The sequence below is a fragment of the Dermochelys coriacea genome, chromosome 2, assembly GCF_009764565.3.
Source record: "Dermochelys coriacea isolate rDerCor1 chromosome 2, rDerCor1.pri.v4, whole genome shotgun sequence".
NCBI classification, from domain to species: domain Eukaryota; kingdom Metazoa; phylum Chordata; order Testudines; family Dermochelyidae; genus Dermochelys; species Dermochelys coriacea.
Window position 1 is genome coordinate 50,671,748 of NC_050069.1, and position 21,377 is coordinate 50,693,124.

Consider the following 21,377-nt stretch of genomic DNA (forward strand, 5'->3'; position numbering starts at 1 on the left):
ATGAAATGATGACTCTAAGTTCCTCTTGACCCAGACCAGAATTGTCTTAGTGAGCAATGATGAAAGATTCTGAACCTTATGAAAAATTCCCAATGCTATCCAGTCTGTCTTACATCCTAAATTTTTATTATTTAATTGATTATATTTAAATTCAAAGTGTAAAAATGCATTAACAGTGCTCTCCCAAGCTCCATGCAATTGGAATCCTGAAAGGGAGAATTCCCCACAGGGATGCTGTGTAGCATCTACTTGGTATCTCATCTCTAATCTCTCCTTTGGGAACAGAGTCCATTACTCTGACCCCCTTCTATGCCTCTGGGCCTCTCCCACTGCTGTGTGGGTGTCTGTGTGTGCACATGCACGTTTGTGCATGTGTGATGGAGCCTATAGGATTAAGGTTCAGAAATAAGTAAAAATTAGGTTTTGTGCCTAAATTAGCCTAAATTTAGAGGAGTAGTGGAATTTGAAGTACTTAGTATGAAGAAAATTAGCTATAAATTGGAAATAGAGAGTGATGGGAAAGTAGGAGTTAGCAAGGACACGACCCAGGGCTATGTTATCATGATGTTTTGGTTATAATTGGTTTAAGCAAGGTTTTTAATGAGTGTTTTTGGGAATTGTGAACGTTTTATTAAAATACTATCTATACTGATAGTATGGGAAAGACATTTTTTATCATTCTAAATGTCTCCTAGTGGTCCTCTACTAAATATATTTTCTGTAACTGACCTAGAGATTGGAACCTGAAAAGTAAGTTGGGTTTTATTGCGCCCTTATCTTTAACAACTTTAATATTAATTGGGGACATTTCAACATAAAGTTTATAAAAGGTTACAAAGTGTGCATTGGAAAGAATTAAAGGGGACACGTGATCCACAGAGTAGCTTAGCCTAGCGATTCTGGCTGAGCTTACATTGTGGAGGGCCCAGATTGGTGGCATGGGGGAGAAAAACTGTGAACCGCTTTCCTGCCACACCTCACTCTGGAGCCTCAATCCTGCTATCAGCCATACCCTCTCTTCCCTTGACATAACCCCGCCAAGGGGAGGCAGGAGAGAGTGGCACAGAGCCAGATATGTGACCCTACCCTTCTGTGGTAGACTCCTCAGGTAGCTGGGTAATCTAATTTGTAGCCCCTTTGCAATACCAATGCAAAGCAGTCCTAGGAAGGCCCAGGAGCTGATCCTGTATACATACATATATGTTCTCTAGCTGTTGCTAAAATAGCTGTTATTTTATATAATGAAAGTAGAGTGATTGCAAAAATGAAACACTTTCATTTGTAAACAAGTATTCTTCATAAGCATAGTCAATAATATAGAGCTCGGTGATTATACATAATAATACATACACCGATGTCACCTTTTTCTGTTTGGGAACTGTCCATACCTGGTCACTGTCTCTGCTCTTGTCATGCTCACTTCCACCAGTGCCCAGTTCACAGGTTTGCTCTTGTTGCCTTGCTCTGTACACATTCCTCCTCACTACACAGAAACCTCTCTGTGTGCAAATGATAGGTGCTGAACTCTAGTGTTTTCACTATCTATTCTTTTTTCAGCAGCCTTCAGGATTGAGCCACAAAATAAATATGAATTATGTTCTCATGAATGAGATTTCACTCAATTTTCTATTGACCAGTAATATTCTAATAGTAAATGAATAATTAGTTACTTCACTCTTGCATGTATTGCCATTGACGTTAGTTTGAAACTCAATATAGCTGCATAAATATGCAAAGTAATTACATATTTTACTAGACACATAATGATTATGGCATATTTCAGACCTGTTTGTATCAATTGTTTTCTGCCATTGTTTCGTGTTAGTGCATTTTCATAATTTTGCTTGAAGAGTCTCTACAGATTAAATTTCTCACAGCTAGTGACAGTAGCATGTGTGAATATTCCATTAAGCATTAGTGACACAGACTATCTGTTCATCTCTCAATGATTCATTTTTAAATCTAGAGTAGAATAAAGTGAAGAGGGAACTGTAAGAAAATCATTGATCCAGTCTCTTTAAAATACTGGTTTAAAATAAGTTTCCAGCCAGCATCATTAAAATGCTAAAACATGGTCATTAGCACAGAAGAAAAGAGCAGAACTCAATTGGAGTGGGGGATGGTATTTGTAAATAAGATACTGAGATACAGGCAAGATCAAAGTGGAATTTGAAATGCTAGGTTTTGAGCAAGGAAATAGGCAAATAACTCCAGAGCAGGATGGTCTTCAGGGGAATGTCAGAAGACGGAGAGGACAACTGCCATTTTATGGAAGACAGAGACTATTCACCTGATCAAATATTAAATAGTTGAAAGGCTGATATAACCTTGACCTGTGTGTCTGATATGATAATCAATTCTGTCACATGTTCAACACCCAAAATGGCACAAACTATAAAGGAATAATGGACTAGGATCTGAAGGATAAAACTGAAAAGGAAGGTGACTTGAAACATCTGAGACTAGGGGCAATGTCCTTGACATGCTGCCTAGTAAGAGAGCGAGAGAGGAAAAATGATTCACTTTAGAGAAAGGTAAGACCTTAATTATTTTCCCTAATGACACAAATGGGATCTATCAAGCTTAGACTAGATATGTCATCCAAAATATGTGGTTTGTTTTAACCTGATTGTCTCTCTATTCTTAGAAAATTCAGCCTCTGTGGTTTTGAACTGTTTGGGAATTTCATGCATACCATCTTGATGAGGTGAGAAGCCACCTTTATCTTTCAAGAAAAATAGTAAATGGACAGTGTCTGAACTGTTCCAGATTATCAATGCAAGGCCATCAACTAATGAGCTCTCCTATAAGGTGTGTTGCTTGCGGGATTGCATCTTCCAGATGCACAGGAAACAACTAATGACTGTGACTACACATCAAGTTTAAAAGGACCAAATGACAATTATTGCTATAGTTTAAAAAGACAAAATGGCATAGCCTACAGCATATTTCACTGTCAATTGTGGAAGCTGTAGCATCATACAATGATAAAACACCTGTCTTGTCTACACTATAGCTATTGCTGTAGCTAATACTAGTGGTGTTGCATTGGTATATAGCCAAGGCCTATAGTATGAAAAGAAATCTGGTCCTAACAATATACCCTATAATTATGTTTACATATTAAAAACATATAACATTTATGAAAACATATGCAAGCTACTTATTGCTGAGCTTGAATTTCAGACATAGTGGTTAATTATAAAAGTTGTATCTTACTACTATGTACATAAAATTACTATTCTGAAATAGACCGATAATCCATCTAATCCAGTATCCTGATTGCAGAAGTGGCTATTGCATGATATATCAAATGAAGGTATAAATTCTCATGAGTCCAAAATCTGTAATACTATGCCATGGAACAATGATATGCTGGAAACTCCAAGAAGTCCCTTGTTAAAATTCTGTCATCAAACTAAATGAAGGGCGTGGAATAATTTTTTGTGTGTGCCTCTATTGAAGAACATCTCTTCCGTGCCTAAATTCATGCCTGTTGCAGAGAACATATCCCGAGAGTTCATAAAAATCTTCTAAAGGGCACATTTGTTGTTTTTGGAATGGAAAAGACTACAACAAAAAGCAAGAATCTTAAAAGAAATTGCCTGGGAGAATCCTCAAGGTGTCAGCCTCCCCCATTTACAAAGCCTTCACTTCTAATTACGCAGACACTTTTCTAATTCTAATTCTAATTCTAATTCTAAACACTTTGCTATGCCACATATATAGTATATATTTCCAGGAATAATATCTCAAGATTTCCAGTCAATGCACTTAATGTCAATGTTTGTCAGATGAAGTTGCCTCATGTCTTTGTAAATACAGCCACCTTCTCATAAACATAACCAAGGGAAATAAAACAATCCCCAGTCCCTCTGGTTGACAAATATTTTGTACCAGAGAGGTAAGAAGGAAATTTTATGGGAGCAACTTTTGAAGATACTGGCAACACAGGACTTGTGTGATGGAGATATCTTTCTGCCCCTCCAGTTAGTGATCATCTTTTATCCTAGTACTGGAGGATTTTATATCAGCTGCTGTAACTATAGATGACACTAATTTAGGTAACTTTATAAATCAGCCATTAAACATTGATTTTTAATATATTCACAGTTCAGTTAATTTGAAGATATAAAAAACAAACAAAACACGGCATATTTTTGTATTAACCAACAAGCAGGTCTGTTGGTTTTAAAGTGTAATTTGAAATTTGATTTTGGCTGTTTTAAGATATATGAAATGATTTAGAAGTTAGAACAAAGAATTCCTTCAGCAACCTCAAAAGGTTTTAGACATTTATCTCAGTTGTTTTTAGTCATCCAGGTGTCAGTTCATTGAAGAGCATAATTTAGTGTGAACCAATTATTTTAAGCACTGAATAGAGATTTCAAAACTCTCTTCCAATTTACACTGAGCTGCAGCAATGTCATGCCTTTGTTGTTAAAGTTTAAGAATGTTACCTATGATCATTTTTACAACCAGGAAAGGCTTAAATAGTGTTTATGTGGGCTGTTTATCAAGCAGATTAGGCTTTTCCTCACAGTTAATGTTTATAGGCCCAACACACAAGCTTCAGCAACATTCGTTATGAGTTTCATGTATCCAGGGTCTGACAGTTTTATGATCCTTCACAGTGACTTGCATTCCTAAATCTAGGGGGCTCAGAGTTATATTTCAGTGAGAACTTAATGGCCACACTCATCAGGATTATGATAAGCATCAAAATTACTCTTCTTAGAGGAGTTTGAAATTAAAACTGTTGAAGCAGCATATTTCTTTTGTGCATGAGCAGAAGTAATATCTGGCAAAGGCCACATGCATACAGCTTTGATTAAAACATGCATCAAACTAATTGCTCTTTCACACAGACACAGTCCAACTTTATCAACATCCTTGTTTAACACTCTCCATTTTCCTTGGTGAACTGACTAGGCTGAGAAGATTAATTGATCAAAATAATTAACTGGCATTGTTGCAAATCAAATTTGCACAGATGTGGAAATGAAACAGGTGTAACCTGCATGCATTCTTGGTTGGTCTTTTGTCAAGAGATTGCAGTCTCATTTTTAATTTAAGGACCCTGCCAGTAGTTATGCATCACAAAACAAAGCTAAACTATGCATGCCAAATGCAGGGGGGGAAATGATGCCTGTGATGCATCACACCTGAACAGCAGCAGCACGCAGACAATGAAAGGAAGGTGCCAGAAGGAATCGCTCGTGTGCAGTAATGAAATCAGGAGTGTTAATTAGACAGACACTATTTAAGACTATATAGCAGCCTAACATGCCATAAAATTAAAGGACTGCTACACAGCAGGTTTATAGAACATTGACAAAGCTATGCTCCATAATTAATGGATGCCTTCAGAATACAACATTCTTAGGGTTTATAATATCACCCAAATTACTGAAATAGCTTTGAAATGGTTCCACGGGGGAAAATAATGAAACGTAACTGTCATAAATATAAAGGGAAGGGTAAACACCTTTAAAATCCCTCCTGGCCAGAGGAAAAATCCTTTCACCTGTAAAGGGTTAAGAAGCTAGGATAACCTCACTGGCACCAGGCCACAATGACCCATGAGGAGACAAGATACTTTCAAAGCTGGAGGGAGGGAGAACCAAAGGTCTGTCTGTGTGATGCTTTTGTTGGGGACAGAACAGGAATGGAGTCTTAGAACTTAGTAAGTAATCTAGCTAGATATGCGTTAGATTATGATTTCTTTAAATGGCTGAGAAATTAGACTGTGCTGAATAGAATGAATATTCTTGTCTTTGTGTCTTTCTTGTAACTTAAGGTTTTGCCTAGAGGGATTCTCTATGTTTTGAATCTAATTACCCTGTAAGATATTTACCATTCTGATTTTACAGAGGTGATTCTTTTTACCATTTCTTATATTAAAATTCTTCTTGTAAGAAATTGAATGCTTTTTTCCTTGTTCTTAAGATCCAAGGGTTTGGGTGTGTGGTCACCTATGCAAATTGGTGAGGATTTTTATCAAGCCTTCCCCAGGCAGGGGGGTACAAGGTTTTGGTGAGGATTTTTTGGGGGAAAGACGTTTCAAACAACGTTTTCCCAGTAAACCCGGATGTTTGGTAGTGGCAGTGGAAGTCCAAGGGCAAAGGGTAAAATAGTTTGTACCTTGGGGAAGCTTTAACCTAAGCTGGTAAAAGTAAGCTTAGGAGGTTTTCATGCAGGTCCCCACATCTGTACCCTAGAGTTCAGAGTGGGGAAGGAACCTTGACAGTAACGAAATACATAGAGGAGCTATGCTATATCCAGTATTTTTGGCCTCATGGTAACATGTTGAGCTTCCAGCTGCTTGAGAACTGAATTTCAGTTCAGATAAAAGAAAAGGAGTACTTGTGGCATCTTAGAGATTAACAAATTTATTAGAGCATAAGCTTTCGTGAGCTACAGCTCACTTCATCAGATTCATTTGGTGGAAAAAACAGAGGGGAGATTGATATACACACACAGAGAACATGAAACAATGGGTTTATCATACACACTGTAAGGAGAGTGATCACTTAAGATAAGCCATCACCAGCAGCGGGGGGGGGGGGGGGGAGGAGGAAAACCTTTCATGGTGACAATCAAGTGTATATCAAAGGTTGTCCTCCTTCCCCCCCCCCCTGCTGCTGGTGATGGCTTATCTTAAGTGATCACTCTCCTTACAGTGTGTATGATAAACCCATTGTTTCATGTTCTCTGTGTGTGTGTATCAATCTCCCCTCTGTTTTTTCCACCAAATGCATCCAATGAAGTGAGCTGTAGCTCACGAAAGCTTATGCTCTAATAAATTTGTTAGTCTCTAAGGTGCCACAAGTACTCCCTTTCTTTTTGCGAATACAGGCTAACACGGCTGCTACTCTGAAACCTGTCATTATGCAAGGCACTGAAATTAGCCATATAGAGTGGAAATCTATCAACTTCATGAAAAAACTCGTACAGATACAGACAGACATCATCTTCCTCTCCAAATGCAAACAGATGGACATCATACTGAAAGGACTGAAGGTAAAAAATCCATTACAATCTACATACCACACAGACTATGCTGACAGCTTGTGCCACACACTCTCAAAGAAACCATCTGATCAACATCCTCTACAGCAAACAGGGAAAGATTAAGAATGAGCTCTCAAAACTGGATACTCTCATAAAGAACCAACCTTCCACACAAACTTCCTTGTGGCTGGACTTTACAAAAACTAGACAAGCCATTTACAACACACACTTTGCTTCTCTACAAAAGAAAAAGGACACTAAGCTATCCAAACTACTACATGCCACAAGGGGCCACAACAGTGGTTCCCGTAACCCACCCAGCAATATTGTTAATCTATCCAACTATACTCTTAGCCCAGCAGAAGAATCTGTCCTATCTCGGGGCCTCTCCTTTTGCCCCTCCACCCCCACGAACATGATACAGTTCTGTGGTGACCCAGAATCCTATTTTCGACGTCTCCGACTCAAGGAATATTTCAAACACACCTCTGACCAACATATTAACCCACAGAGACCTTCCTACCAACACTACAAAAAGAAGGATTCTGGGTGGACTCCTCCTGAAGGTCGAAACAGCAGCCTGGACTTCTACATAGAGTGCTTCCGCCGACGTGCACGAGCTGAAATTGTGGAAAAGCAGCATCACTTGCCCCATAACCTCAGCCATGCAGAACACAATGCCATCCACAGCCTCAGAAACAACTCTGACATCATAATCAAAAAGGCTGACAAAGGAGGTGCTGTCGTCATCATGAATAGGTCGGAGTATGAACAAGAGGCTACTAGGCAGCTCTCCAACACCACTTTCTACAAGCCATTACCCTCTGATCCCACTGAGAGTTACCAAAAGAAACTACAGCATTTGCTCAAGAAACTCCCTGAAAAAGCACAAGAACAAATCCGCACAGACACACCCCTGGAGCCCCGACCTGGGGTATTCTATCTGCTACCCAAGATCCATAGACCTGGAAATCCTGGACCCCCCATCATCTCAGGCATTGGCACCCTGACAGCAGGATTGTCTGGCTATGTAGACTCCCTCCTCAGGCCCTTCGTTACCAGCACTCCCAGCTATCTTCGAGACACCACCGATTTCCTGAGGAAACTACAGTCCATTGGTGATCTTCCTAAAAACACCATCCTAGGCACTATGGATGTAGAAGCCCTCTACACCAACATTCCACACAAAAATGGGCTACAAGCCATCAGGAACAGTATCCCCGATAATGTCACGGCTAACCTGGTGGCTGAACTTTGTGACTTTGTCCTCACCCATATCTATTTCACATTTGGGGACAAGGTATACCTTCAAGTCAGCGGCACCGCAATGGGTACCCACATGGCCCCACAGTATGCCAACATTTTTATGGCTGACTTAGAACAACGCTTCCTCAGCTCTCATCTCCTAATGCCCCTACTCTACTTGCGCTACATTGATGACATCTTCATCATCTGGACCCATGGAAAAGAAGCCCTTGAGGAATTCCACCAGGATTTCAACAATTTCCATCCCACCATCAACCTTAGCCTGGACCAGTCCACACAAGAGATCCACTTCCTGGACACTACAGTGCTAATAAGCGATGGTCACATAAACACCACCCTATATCGGAAACCTACTGACCGCTATTCCTACCTACATGCCTCTAGCTTTCATCCAGATCATACCACATGATCCATTGTCTACAGCCAGGCTCTACGATATAACCACATTTGCTCCAACCCCTCAGACAGAGACAAACACCTACAAGATCTCTATCATGCATTTCTACAACTACAATACCCCCCGCTGAAGTGAAGAAACAGATTGACAGAGCCAGAAGAGTACCCAGAAGTCACCTACTACAGGACAGGCCCAACAAAGAAAATAACAGAACGCCACTAGCCATCACCTTCAGCCCCCAACTAAAACCTCTTCAACACATCATCAAGGATCTACAACCTATCCTGAAGGACGGCCCATCACTCTCACAGATCTTGGGAGACAGACCAGTCCTTGCTTACAGACAGCCCCCCAATCTGAAGCAAATACTCACCAGCAACCACACAACAGAACCACCAACCCAGGAACCTATCCTTGCAACAAAGCCCGTTGCCAACTCTATCCACATATCTATTCAGGGGACACCATCATAGAGCCTAATCACATCAGCCACACTATCAGAGGCTCGTTCACCTGCGCATCTACCAATGTGATATATGCCATCATGTGCCAGCAATGCCCCTCTGCCATGTACATTGGTCAAACTGGACAGTCTCTACGTAAAAGAATAAATGGACACAAATCAGACATCAAGTATTATAACATTCAAAAATCAGTTGGAGAACACTTCAATCTCTCTGGTCACTCGATTACAGACCTAAGAGTGGTTTCAGAGTAGCAGCCGTGATTAGTCTGTATTCGCAAAAAGAAAAGGAGTACTTGTGGCACCTTAGAGACTAACAAATTTATTAGAGCATAAGCTTTCGTGAGCTACAGCTCGCTTCATCGGATGCATTTGGTGGAAAAACTTCTTTAGACCTAAGAGTGGCTATCCTTCAACAAAAAAGCTTCAAAAACAGACTCCAACGAGAGACTGCTGAATTGGAATTAATTTGCAAACTGGATATAATTAACTTAGGCTTGAATAGAGACTGGGAATGGATGAGTCATTACACAAAGTAAAACTATTTCCCCATGGTATTTCTCCCCCCCCCCCACCCCACCCCCAAATGTTCCTCAGATATTCTTGTTAACTGCTGGAAATAGCCTACCTTGCTTGTCACCATGAAAGGTTTTCCTCCTTCCCCTCCCCCCCCCCCGCTGCTGGTGATGGCTTGTGTATGATAAACCCATTGTTTCATGTTCTCTGTGTGTGTATATCAATCTCTCCTGTTTTTTCCACCAAATGCATCCGATGACGTGAGCTGTAGCTCACGAAAGCTTATGCTCTAATAAATTTGTTAGTCTCTAAGGTGCCACAAGTACTCCTTTTCTTTTTGTGAATACAGACTAACATGGCTGCTACTCTGAAATCAGTTCAGATAGAATTTCTGGTCCTTGCCGGTAAAGTTATGATGCCAAAAAGGAAGGATCTATTTGTTCTACTATTTTAGCATCTTTCATTAAGTAATCTATCAGGTTGTTCTGGTATAAATTTTGGAAAGACCCAGAATGGTTTTTCTCCACAGAAGTAATAGAATGGGACAATATCAGCTTTTAAACAAGGGATGAAATGAGTTGCTCCAAAATTCCCAGACAGATGAAATCTAGATGGCTCTGAGAGTGAGAGAGTTCTTTCAAAATAAGGTTATGATTACTGGTTATCCTACCACAAGTGGGCTCATTCTCATTCTGAATTTATACATCCTGATAACGTGAAGAAGAGGAATGTTTGGTATTCCTAAATCAGGTCCAAAACAAGACATCACATGGAAATGCTTTAAGTGTAGTCTGTGAATGAACAGAACACCATTCCCATGCATCATTTTTGTCTACGTTCCTCTTTTACCTAGGGCTGTGTCCTATTTATTGTAAAACAAACAACAACAAAATGTAAAGTGAGCAATTCAAGTTAAAGCAGAATTTAACTATGTAGAATAGTTTCTGTAGAAATGTGAGTGACATCGGAGATGTGTGGTTAAAATAATACAATCGAGAGGTTATTTAAAAAAAAAGTATGCCTGTGGGATTATGAAATTTCACACTCGTGTTATGTAAATGCTGAAGATAATTCAATTCAAATACCATAGTACCATGTTTCCTCTGATGATTTTTAATTACTTCTTGTACTATCATCATCAATGACAAAAAAGAGGAATAAATCCAAGCCCAGAGATCACAGGATAGTACCTCCTTGTGGTTATCTGGAAAATCAAACTGAAAGTTAATAATCTAAGGATACTCATAGAACAGCTTACCTTTAACTGGTTCATAAAACACATGATGAGAACCCTATAACACCTAAAATTTCCACTAATACTTCACAGATGCTTCAGTACATCATACGAACTCAAAGATGAAAGCACACCATGGAAGACAAAGTCATTCTCACAATTTGAATCTAGAAGTCACAATAAAAGGCTACTAAATCTTCCTTTAAAAACCCCCAATCTTGATATGATTGTAACAAATCTTTTGGTCTTTCTCAACACAGACAAGCTCATCGGAGAACTCTTAACGTTCATGTCATGTGGTTCCCAGAAGGTGCAGCAGCACATTCACGGCAGCCGGTCATATGAAGTGTTAAATTATATTCATGTTCCAGAGGTTTTGAATTATTTAAATTTGGAAGATTATACTAGCACTAAGCAGTATCAGTATATTCAAGAATGGTGATGGCTTCACTTACAAATGCCTGTTATTGCAGGAATTATAAATTGGCTGCTTAATTTGCATTTGGCTGAAGCATGGCCAAATACGTGGTTCATCAAAAAGCATTTATTTTACAAAATGTAATTTAAATTGGTCTGGCTGATGGTTTCGTTCTGATCACAGAGAATTAGAAACAGACTAAAAGATGTTTGTTGCTTTTTAATGCTCCTCTAATAAAGAGCATGCAGTAGGGACTTGACAGTTTTGCCTTGCATCAAAAGAGAAGGGAGGGGGGCAGATTGTCAAACACTAATGGGAGTTAGGTGCCTACCAGCCTTTTAAAAAATCTCCCAGTGTCAGTAGTATCCGATTTTCCTTATCCTTACTAGAGGGAATACCTAAAATACTGCAAACCATGAGATAAAATTATTTGATTACCTATGGAATTGTCCAAGGCAACTGGCAAGTTTTTAAGGGTGATCTTTGTAAGACCCAACCTTGTACCTGCTGAAGTCAGCAGCAAAACATCTATTGACTTCAATGGGACTACGTTCAAGTACAAAGTATTTTTTTTTAAAACAACAACAATGATATACTGAAGAAGTTTTAATGTGTAATATGGACTCAGCACTTCTGGGAATAGCATAAAGCAAAATGAAAGTAGACAAAATGTGGGACATAGACTTGCGTTCTAAGTAACAATCAGCTCAAAAGAGTCGTCCTCCATTCGGGTCCCTTTTAGGGCCAATGCCACAAACTCTAGCTCTGGGGCCAGTTCTCAATATGCTACATTTCTATATTGAGGGGATATTGATGGCAAAAAGGGATATCCTCCTCCAGCTAGCTACAAATCTTGAAGCACATGCAGTTGTGCTCCAGGGGACATACTCCACCATTGAAGTGCAACTTTCAGTTCCAAGCTATGCTGTCGTGGCTCACCACCATCACAAGTGGTATGGGATAACATCTTATGTTAAGCAAGAGCTGTCTGCTGTCACTATATTGACATCTGGTCCAAATGACATTCTAGAATGGGAGGCAATAAAGCTGAATGAGGTTACTCTGATCAGTTTTTAACAAGCCTCCATCCATAGGATGACCAGATATCCCTATTTTATAGGGACAGTATAAATGCTCCCAATATTTGGAGCTTTTTCTTATATAGGTGCCAATTACCCCACACCCCCATCCCAATTTTTCACATTTACTATCTGGTCACCCTATCCATCCAACACTTCCTGTATCTTATTTTTCCACTTGAAAAGGCACAAAGTGGGGAAATAAGATCATCCAAAGTCATTTTCCTTAGATTGCTGATGCAAACCCAAGCTAATAATGACTGAAAAGTTTTACTACCTAATGGCTGTTTGGTAGGCCCATATGAAATAAGTTTAGTGTTCTCCATTAAGTTCCCTCACAAATGGCTGACACCCTTTATGACAGAGTCAGACAAACAGACTGGTCTGGTCACCTCATGTTTAAGGCACACTATCAATGCAGTAGGGGATATCTTACACTGTTGTTTTCACTGCATCTGATGTGTGGGCTGCAAGATAGTAAGTCTTTCCTGAGCATTAAGGGCTTGATTCTGTGCCATTTAAGTCAGTGTGAGTTTTGCCATTAATTTTATGGCCTAGTGCAGATGTGGGCAAACTACGGCCCGTGGGACCGTCCTGCCCAGCCCCTGAGCTCCTGACCCAGGAGGCTAGCCCCTGGCCCTCCCCTGCTGTCTCCCTTCCCTTGCAGCCACTCTGTTGTGCGGGCAGCACTCTGGGCGGCAGAGCTGTGCACTCATGCAGGGCAGCAGGGCAGTGTGTCTGGCTCCGGCCGGATGGCGTGGCTCCCAGACATACTGCTCTGAGTGGCATGGTAAGGGGGCTGAGGGGTTGGATAAGGGGCAGGGTGTTCTGGGGGGCAGTTAGGGAGCAGTTGGATAGGGGGTGATGTCCTGGGGGGGCACGGTTTGGGGCGGGGAGTCCCGAGAGGGGGCAGTCAGGTGACGGAGAACAAAGGGCGGTAGGATAGGGCAGAGGTTCGGGGGGGGGGCAGTCAGGGGACAGGGAGCAGGAGGATTGGATGGGTGGAGAGTTCTGATGGGGGCAATCAGGGGGCGGGAAGTGGGAGGGGGCAGATAGGGGGTGGGGCCAGGTTGTTTGGGGAGGCACAGCCTTCCCTATCTAGCCCTCGATACAGTTTCGCACTCCGATGTGGCCCTTGGGCCAAAAAGTTTGCCCACCCCTGGCCTAGTGTCATGACCCAAGCATGTCAAACCTGGGTCTGCAGGATTTATAGCAGCAGCCGTGCTTCAACCCTCCATCTGACAGCCTGTTGATGCTTTCCTAAGACCCATGAAGCCCAGCCCCAGTTTGAGGCTCTGCCCCTGCAGTCCTATTCACAGAGTCCCAGAGCAGCTGATTGGCCAGCTGGCCCTACTTAAGCCAACAACCAGAACAGGAAGCTGTCTGAATAACTGGACTCCAGTGGACTCTGGACCATGTGCCTTGTGCTTCCTGCTCCCGCTCCAGCAGCTTGGTGTCCTGGTATCCTGACCCAGCACAACTCCTGGAATCTGATTCATGGTTCTGACCTTCAGTTTGTCTCCTGACTCTGACACTCTGGTATCCTGACTTGGCCTGACTCTGGTTCCTAACTTGTGGTTCTGATCTCCAGTTTGTCTCCTCCTTCTGACCTCCTGGCATCCTGACCCAGCTGACTCTTGTCTTGTGACTGTGGATTCTAGCTCTGACTACTAGGTCTGGCTGCCTACGACCCAGCGGTGACACCTAGGTGCATGATCAAGCACTAGATTCCTATAACATTAATTAATAAAACAAAAAGGGCAGTGCGGGGGGATGTCATTCAAAGGCACAAATTGTAATTAGGAGCCTAACTCCCATTAAAAGTGCCTTTCATTTGAGCTTTTGAAACCCCATCTCCCCTTAACTATACACATACACAAGATTGAATGTTCTCAAGTAGATATTACTTGCATATAATTAAATATATGCATGAAAACCCATTGGTTTCAATTGCTTTGTGTGCGCCAAGAATCAAATGATAATGGGAAAAATTATATATTAACCACTTCCTAGGAATTTTAAATACTCACCATAAAACAGATGGCTTTTGTGTACCTAAGGTGCAAATTCCTGGCAGAAGGAATATTATGTGATGGAAATGGGAACTACTGTGATGTTACTGAAGGAACTTTCAGTCCTCCTATAAGGTCAATTACAGTATTTTGCCTTTTTCTTCCAATTGTGTTTCTGTTTACATACCTGTGTTCCTATTTGACCATTAGAGAATATCTAGCAACGTTTAGATGCTAGCACATCAAATCGAGCTACCATGCTTTTGGACACTAGTTGGCCAGATGGCTGAATATAGATAAATCCTTGGTGGATTTCTCTATTGTTTGAATACATACTGTACAGCCTACAGAATACGCCTCAAATGCTGATGCCACTTTGTTTTTCAACTGTAATAATGTTTTTTTTCTGTATAAATATTTTTCTTACTAAATACTACATGCAATTCTGAGCTTGGACAACAATGTGAATGTATTTTGAGTGGAACTCAGGGAAATATTCATAGCAAATTAACTTTTTAAAGGGCTATACCCTCATCCATTTTTCCCCTCTTCACAATAGTTTAAACAGACTGAGTTTATATGAATTTGTTTGTTGTTCAAAATTGATCAATAAACACTTTTCAGCCTATTCACTCTTACTATGCTTATTAGACTTGTGTCTTCAACTATTAGTGACTATTTACCTAAGTTATTTATCTATTTTCATCCCTGAATGGATGACAAACTTTTATATTGTCTCTCCTATACAAGAGGAGAGAAATCAAAGATTTCGAAATGGACATAGGAACATTTCTAACATAGAAGTTCACATCTAGTATTTATAGACATATAGTCACACTAGTATTCATGAGATGATGCTCTTTCCTCAATCTCTTAAAATAAACCTTAAAACCCTCTAACAAAAAACATTGCTAACAACTTAAATCATTTGCATAAATAGTCTCAGCAAACAAATATAAGATTGTGAATGTCATTGGGGTAGTCTTTATGCCAGTGAATATTTGTGAAATCTTAATTGCATTATTAGCCAAATATTAATTTTGAGGAAGGAAGCTGTAATTAAACTAACAGGGTTTATTTGTAACATCTCACTGAAAAAGATATATGATTATCAATAAAATATTCTGTTTATGTTCAAAGTAGAGTATAGCTGACTTGAGCTGCTCCCTAGAAATTTAACTCCGAAATAAGCATTAATATGCTTATTATAAAAATCACAAATTCACAGCTGTTCATCTGTGATAATCAAGATAAAAATGTGAAATATTTACAGTATATATTGTATTTCTTTTTGCAATCAATGCATTCTTCAGCTCAGAATATCAGGAAAAAGCTTAAAATGGCAGATTTTTTTCATAAGTACACATCACTGTACATGCATGCCTTTATGTGAGAGATGATTATGTAGAGAATTGTTTGTTGTGCACTTCTACTTCATCGTGCAATTTAAGTAGGTCCTTTTTCAGAAAAGGAGAGAAGTTTCTGTCCAGACAGTTTTATCTGCAATAACTGTTCAAGGTCAAGTGTGCAGCATATATCAAATAGCTTGGATGTTCAGAGGGAGGTTACTGAGGAGTCTTTGAACAATCTGTCCTTTCTAAAGAGTTGATGATTGGGACCAGTGGGAATATGATGTTTAGATATTGTGATGATGGTGAATGACAAAATATGAACCTCAATAGACAGACAGACCTACTAATTCAGTGATACGAATTTATGGAAAAATATGCTCTTAATGCTTAAAAGCAATCTGAATTCCAGGAAAAGACTAAAAAGAGGTTTCTACCATAGAGCTAGGTGAAATTTTTCAGACAAACATTTGATCCACTAAAAATGCAATTTTGGTCTACCCAAAGCTATTTACAAATTTGACACAAATTATTTTTCTGGAACTTAGGTGGTGACCCTGCTGTCACTTTATACTAGTGGTTAGGGCACTTACCTAGGGGTCAATTCCTCCCTTTGCGTGATGTGGGGAAGAGATTTGAACCTGGGTCTCCTACTTCTCAGGAGAATGCCCTATATGTGGAGACGTGTGTCTCTCACTCTCTCATGTTGAAGCAGTTCCACTGTGTATAAATAATTAAACAGTAATTGGAGCAGAGGGACTGGAACCTGGGTCTCCCACATCTTGGGTGAGTGCTCTAATCACTAGGCAAAAGGTTATCAGGGAAATACCACCTCCTCCTCCAGCCATTTTGTGAATCTAGCTTAGGTTGAAGAAAATGTTTAATTTGTCTGAGATTAAATATGTTGACTTTTACAATTTGCCAATAGTTTTTTCAGAATTTTCAGTTTTTGTTCAACCCAATCAACTTTTTTAAACTGCCAGCAAACTGAGAAGTCAAGTTATTTGCCCAGCTCTGCTTTAGCTCCAGTCAAAGCCGGATCTAGGGTCAGGTGACCCAAGCAAATGCCTAGGGTGCCGGGCTTGGGGGGGGGGAGTGGGACTTGGGGAGCTGTTTTTGTTGTTAGTGACAAAAGGGATGTTTGAAATAATGTTTCAAGTATCCCATATGTGGATTCATTTTTCACTAACCTCCTAGAATGTTCTGGACCTTTGTAGAATCTTGTGGAACATTCCAGACTTTCTGAGAACTACATTTTCCTCAAACCTCCTAGAATGTTGTCAGCCATGGGTATACAAGGGGCAGGGTGTCACCAGTCAGAGAGATATAAAAACAAACTGAAATGACATGAGACCCCAACTGCGATATTGTGCACCTTGTTTTATTGTGTAATTGTGAAAGTGTACTTGTGTTTTAAGACTTGAAGAGTGTAAGTAGCAACAATAAAGAACATATTTAATGAAATGTCAGAGATATCTCCTATCTACGCAACAATACTTTTATTTCTTTTGCTATGCTTAACGTTTAATGTGATGTTTTCAGCATCAACTATCAGGTGGAAAATCCTTATGGATAATGTTACAAATCTGACCATGAAGCCGTTAAGTGACATGCGCTGGGAGAGCCACATTAACAGTGTAAGGCCAGTGAGGTACTAAGTGACTGAGGTTTATGATGCCCTTATGGAACTGGCACAGTTAAGCAAAGCCAAGGCTGGAATCCGACATGAGGCACAAAGCCTGGTAAACCAGATCACTGACTTCAAATTTCTGGTCTCCATGTGGTTTAGCACGATATTCTGTTCCAAGAAAACGTTGCAAACAAGGCATTACAAACTCAGTCAATGGACATCGTGACTGCTACTACTTTGATGAGAAGCCGCCTTGATTTAGCTGTGGCCTACACAGACAACAGATTTGAAGATGCCATCAGTGCTGCCAAAGAAATGGCGGAAAACTTAGGAGCATAGCCAGTTGTCAAGGAAACTCATTCATTGGAAGAAGAAACAGTTTTTTAACAAGGGCAGGGATAAGATGATGGGAAGCTCAGAAGAAAAATTCAAGGGGGAGGTTTTTTGCTCGCTCATTGATACTGCTCAAGTGTCATTGAAGAAAGATTCAGACAAATGAAGCACCACAAAAACTCCTGGGGTTTTTTCCATGACCTTAATAAGCTGCCAGCGGAGAGGAAAATACTCTTGAACAATTTTATGAACCTTCATCAGATGCTGACACATGGGGAAAGTTTGGAAGTCAATGATAAAGACCTCTATGTCAAATTGAACAACATCTATCACATTTTGTAACACGGGAAGCACTCTCTACTACAAGTTCTCCAATTCATTCATGATGTAGAGCTGAAGGACACTTCCTAATGTGTGGATAGCTTTGTGGATTCTATTCATGCTGCTGGTCACAGTTGCAAGTGGTGAGCATAGCTTTACAAATCTTAGGCTCATTAAAACATATCTTCGATCAACAATGGCTGATGAGAGACTGATATCGCTTGCTATTTTATTGCTTGAAAATGCCATTGGCCAGTCTTTGGATCTCTCTGATGCTGTGTGTCAGGTCGTGAGGGCAAAGGCGAGAAAAGCAACCTTTTGAACTAAAGGACTAGGGTAAACTTTCTAAGGCTTTCACAGTATTTAATACTGGTCCATCCAATGTTAGTGCACAGTTCAATATCTTGATGTTAGTACATTTCAGTTATTCTTAAAATTAAAAAGTTTCTATAAGCTTAGAGGAAACATTTTTTAAAAAATGTGCTTATGTATGGCATAGTAGCAGGGCAGTCACCCCGTTCCGGCTCAGAAGGGGTTAAAAGCCAGCCCGTGGAGAGGGCTGGGGCTGAGAGAAAAGCCTAGGCTGATTGGGGAAACAACCACAGCTGGGGCCATGCCCCAATCAGGCCACAGCTGGCCCTATAAAAGGGCTGTGAGTCAGGAGCTTAGAGAGTCTCTCTATAGCAGTGGAGAGAGAAGGACCTGGCTGCCTGGGAGAGAAGGTTACCTGGAATGGAGCAGGGCTGGGGAAGGGCTAGAGGAGCTGGGAGCTCCAGCCTGGAAAACCCCCAGGCTGCAGGCCTTGCTAAAGGCCAGGAAAGGTTCTGGGGCTACAGAGGTGTAGCCTGGGAATAGGCCGAGGCAGCTGGTCCAACCTCCTGGCCGATGATGAGTGCTTTTCAGACTGCAGTCTGTTCCAGTGGGGGGGGGGGGTCCCTACATGGTGACTGGCAATAGCCACTGAGGGAAGGTGGTGATAGAGGGTTGGGGGTTCCCCTGGGTGGGGAGACACAGATTGTGGGCTACTGTTGGGAGCAGAACCCTGATGTAGAGGGGCACCTGGGTCTGGGAGGGACAGGGGGGCCAGCAGCAGGAGAGATACCAACCTGCAGAAGGCACTCTGGAGGCTGGAGAGTTAATTCCCAGGACAACCAGCAGGAGGTGCTGCACTGGTGAGTCATTGCCTTGCTATAGGCATGAATAAATACAGATTTATGGATTTTTATATGATAGGGATAATCATGCATGCAAATCATGAAATGAGCTACAAATGCCATAAAAATAAGGTATTCAGAAGCTTAAGAAATGGGGGATAGGGGACATAGATGCTCCTCACCTGGGGTGCCATTTGGTTTAAGGCCAGCCCTGGCTCCAATCTTTATTGTGGATGAATCTGCTTTATCAAGACTCAGTACAGAGGAAGAACAGTGAAAGGCAGATACATTAAAATGACCTCCACTAGGAAGGCTTATCAGGGCAACATCACTGGAGTTTCAGTGTCTGCTGCATGGGGCAGAGGTCACATTTTACTAGCACGCAATGCTAATATGCTGCTATTTTCTTATGATCTTGGTCCAATCATGAAAGCCAAATGAAGAAACATTCTTCTATCCTCCTCCTGCCCTTTCAGGCTGTTTTTGATAATGGATGAAAAGTGTTTATGCTTTCCCCCTGAAAAACAAAGAATAGCACATAAAATGAAGAAAAGCTGCTTTTAGAGAATCAAGCAGGATTGCTGTTTGTAAGAGGACTGCTACAGAGGCTCCAGTTTTGTCCTGAAATAACATGTCCTGCAATAGCACAGCAAAACAAAACATTTTTAAAAATAAGTAAGCAAAATCTTCAGGAATGGAGGTGATTACCAAGAAAATATAATCTAAGCACAAAATATCATCCAAGCAGCAAGTCGCACACAGACCTAGCTATATGATGGAACCAGAAGTGATTCCACAGTTAGCAATACAATTGCCTTTGAAACTTATTAATAAAACAGATGCCCAGGAAATTGAAGAATGTGTATTTTATTTAAAGAATTACGTTTGGGTGTTTTTCTAAGGCAGTTTCTAACTCACCAGGGGTCAAAACAAACCTTGCAATACAATATGAACTTATAAAGTGCTTCATGTGATAAGCAGCCCCAGGCACTCTCTAGGAAATGAAGAAAAACACAAAATAAAGAATAGCTTGCAGAGATCACTTCAGGCTTGGAGAAAAAATAGACATCTTTTTAGTGTTAAGCAAGGGCAGAAAATTCCATGACCTTGAGTCACAATTAACATAAGCAAACAATCTATGAGAGTGCTTAATGTATTACCTACAGGGATTGAGATGGAACAGAGGGAAGCAGAAGTTTAGGTGAATAACAGGATCAAAAACATGCAAGATTTCAAAAGTAAAATGTGAAATAGGAAAAGTGATTTTAGTGACTGAAGCTATGAGCAAAATGTTGACAATTCGCTTCATAATTATAGTTGCCAAAAATGAGGTTCTCTTAGGGCCAGTTCCCGCTCTTACACAGTCCCTCAGTAGGAGTTTTGCCTAGAAATGACTGAGAAATAATTTCTGGATTCTGCTCTCAAAGAATCGGACAGAATTACACCTTTGCAGTACAGGAACACTGGCCTCATTTTATGTAGCATTTGGCTCATGACTGATGCTTTAAAAGCAGTAAATGTGTACTTAATTGTTTATCAGATTTTAGATAAGACTCAGATTTGGAATGTATTTTTGAACTTTGATTCCTTTTTTTATAAAGTTGTTAGTATGCAAGGACTGTGCATAGTCCTCTCTTTAGTCATGGCTTGATGCAGGTCATATTTATGGGATTTATTAAACCATATCTTTAATATTGCCTTTTTATATGTTTAATTTCCCAATGATAACTTTTAATGCTGTATTAAGGAAGGATTGCTCTCTTCCTGACACTACCGAGGCAGGGATTTCAGTTTTCCAATATCTTTCTGATTGTGGCAAGTGTTAGAAAAAACAGAAAATACCCTCATTTGGTTATAACAAGTTTATAGGGCAAATGTTACATGCATAAAGGAGCATGCAACTCCCACAGACTTTACTGGGACTTGTATGAAAGTAATGTAATGAAGGGCAGACTTAATCTTAGATTTTAACCTGAGGGTTTAACTGCTGGAGTTTTTACAAACACCTTTCCTTTTGTCCAGAAAGAAAAGGAGTACCCGTGGCACCTTAGAGACTAACAAAGGTGCCACGGGTACTCCTTTTCTTTTTGCGAATACAGACTAACACGGCTGCTACTCTGAAACCTTTTGTCCAGGTGTCAGTATGATGACACCTCCAAACATCCACAAGTACTGCCTTAACCTGAAACAA

General features: G+C 40.5%; 1 protein-coding gene across 14 annotated transcripts in view; it reads right to left on the minus strand.

Moving 5' to 3' along the window:
• RALYL (RALY RNA binding protein like) overlaps positions 1-21,377 on the minus strand; it is a 629,175-nt gene that overhangs the window by 142,755 nt on the left and 465,043 nt on the right. The gene's annotated exons all lie outside the window — the stretch shown is intronic.